General features: G+C 44.0%; 1 pseudogene; it reads right to left on the bottom strand.

Annotated features, from left to right (window-relative positions):
• Positions 1-449: 449 nt before the first annotated feature.
• Positions 450-2,018, bottom strand: LOC123784255 (ATP synthase F(1) complex catalytic subunit beta, mitochondrial-like; annotated as a pseudogene).
• Positions 2,019-2,249: the final 231 nt, after the last annotated feature.

Raw genomic sequence — 2,249 nt, 5'->3', positions numbered from 1 at the left:
TTATGTCAAAGATGTATGTGTGTACATATATATGTATATATACATATATACATATACATATATATGTACACACACAGACAGTAATTTAAAAATTCTTTATTACTAAAAAGTATTAGCCATCATCAAAGCTTTCAGTAAATCCTAAACTTTTTGTTGGTGGAGGGTCTTGCCTTGATGGCTGATGACTGATCAGGGTGATGGCTGGTGAAAGCTGGGGTGGTGTGCCAATTTCTGAAAATAAGACAACAATAAAGTTTGCAGCATCAATTCACTTTTTTTTTTTTTGAGGGGTATACATTTTATTGGAAACCTTCAGTACTCCTCAGACAGAACATAATGTCTTCAGTCAAGGATCTCATGTGGCCTACAGAGCAAACTGCGATTTTTTGATTAGGGGCAAACAGAGGGCAGCTTGAAAAATGAGTACTTAGTTTGCCAAAATGACCCCCTCACCAATGCTCTTCAGTCAGCTTATCAGCTTTTACCATAGTTTCTTTCAATGGGTCCCAACATATAGAAGTCCTGTTCTGGGAGATGGTCATATTCACCTGCCAAAATCTGCTAGGATCCTTCGATGGTCTCCTTTGTAGGTACCAGCTTCCCCATATGACATATGAAAACTTCAGCAACCTGTAATGGCTGACACAAGAAACTCTGTATTTTCCATGCATGGGACATAGTCAACTTGTCTTGCTCAGTAAGTTCCTCCATATCCAGGATGGCAATGATGTCCTAGAGTGATCTGTAGTCCTGTGGGATCTTTTGAACCCCATGGGCAACATCATAATACTCATTTCCAACAACACTGGGATCCATGATTCGAGAAGTGGAATCCAGAGGATCCATAGCTGGGTAGATGCCCAACTCAGCAATAGCATGGATCAGCACAGTGGTAGCATCCAAATGGGCAAAGGTAGTGGCAGGACAGGGTCAGCCAAGTCATCAGTAGGCACATAGATAGCCTGTGCAGAGGTAATAGATCCCTTCTTGGTCGTGGTGATTCTTTCCTACATGGTACCCATGTCAGTGGCCAGGGTAGACTGACAGCCTACAGCAGAAGGAATTCTGCCCAGTAAAGCAGACACCTCAGAGCCAGCCTGGGTGAAGCCAAAGATATTATCAATAAAGAGCAGTGTATCGTGACCCTCTTGGTCTCTGAAGTATTCAGCAACAGTCAGTCCATTCAGAGCTACCCAGGCATGAGCACCAGGTGGTTCATTCATTTGACCATACGCCAGCACCACCTTGGAGGTAGCATCTTTTAAACTGGTAACACCAGACTAAATCATTTCATGGTATAAGTCTTTGCCTTCACAGGTCCTCTCACCAACACCAGCAGATACAGTGTGACCACCATGGGCTTTGATGACATTAACTGAATGATCAATACTGTCTTGCCAACTCCAGCACCATCAAAGAGCCTAGTTTTGCCACCTTGAGCATAGGGAGCCAGCAGATCCACCACCTTGATACCAGTAACCAGAATTCTCTACTCAACACTCATTTCTATGAACTCAGGAGCCTCAGCATAAATAGGTGCAAATTGTTTTATTTTGATGGGACCTCCTTCATCAGGAGGTTCTCTAATGGCATTCGTGATTCTGCCCAAGGTCCCAGTAATTTTGATGGGTGCACCAAAATCCAGGACTTTCTGGCCTCTAACTAAGCCTTTGGCACCATCCATGGCAATACTCCTTACTGTGTTCTACCCAAATGCTAGGCCACCTCCAAACCCAGCCTGATCTCTCTGCCCTGCACTTGCAGTGCATTTAGGATGAGTAGTAGTCTTTCATCCAACTGGACACCCACCACTGCATGATGACTACCACTATGCTCCCAGTGGCAGCCCCTACCTTCAGGGAAGGAAATGTTTGGATGGCATAGTCTCTGGCAGGTGGGAGTGCTGCCAGGTTGGGCCACAGCAAGACCTGGACTTGGGATAGCAGTCCTGAAGGGCTGAGAGCCCACAAGTCCCTGAAGGTCAAGGTAGCAGCCACACAACCTACAAAACCCAACATGGCAGATCATGGGTGTAGACTCTAACTTTTCTTTTCACAGTTTCTCTGTAGCATGCGATGCTGTTTGATAGCATTTTACTCACAGTAGAACGTCTTTTAAAATTAGAGTCAATCCTTTCAAACCCTGCTGCTTTATCGACTAATAAGAATTAGAAAATCTTTTGTTGTCATTTCAACAATATTTACCACATTTCCCCAAGAATAGTTTCCATCTCAAGCAACCACTTTCTT

This window comes from Ursus americanus, chromosome 4, assembly GCF_024610735.1.
Source record: "Ursus americanus isolate L20-20 chromosome 4, mUrsAme1.1.p, whole genome shotgun sequence".
In the NCBI taxonomy this organism is placed as follows: domain Eukaryota; kingdom Metazoa; phylum Chordata; class Mammalia; order Carnivora; family Ursidae; genus Ursus; species Ursus americanus.
Note: the sequence above shows the minus strand (reverse complement) of the source record. Positions and strands in the feature narration are given on the sequence as shown.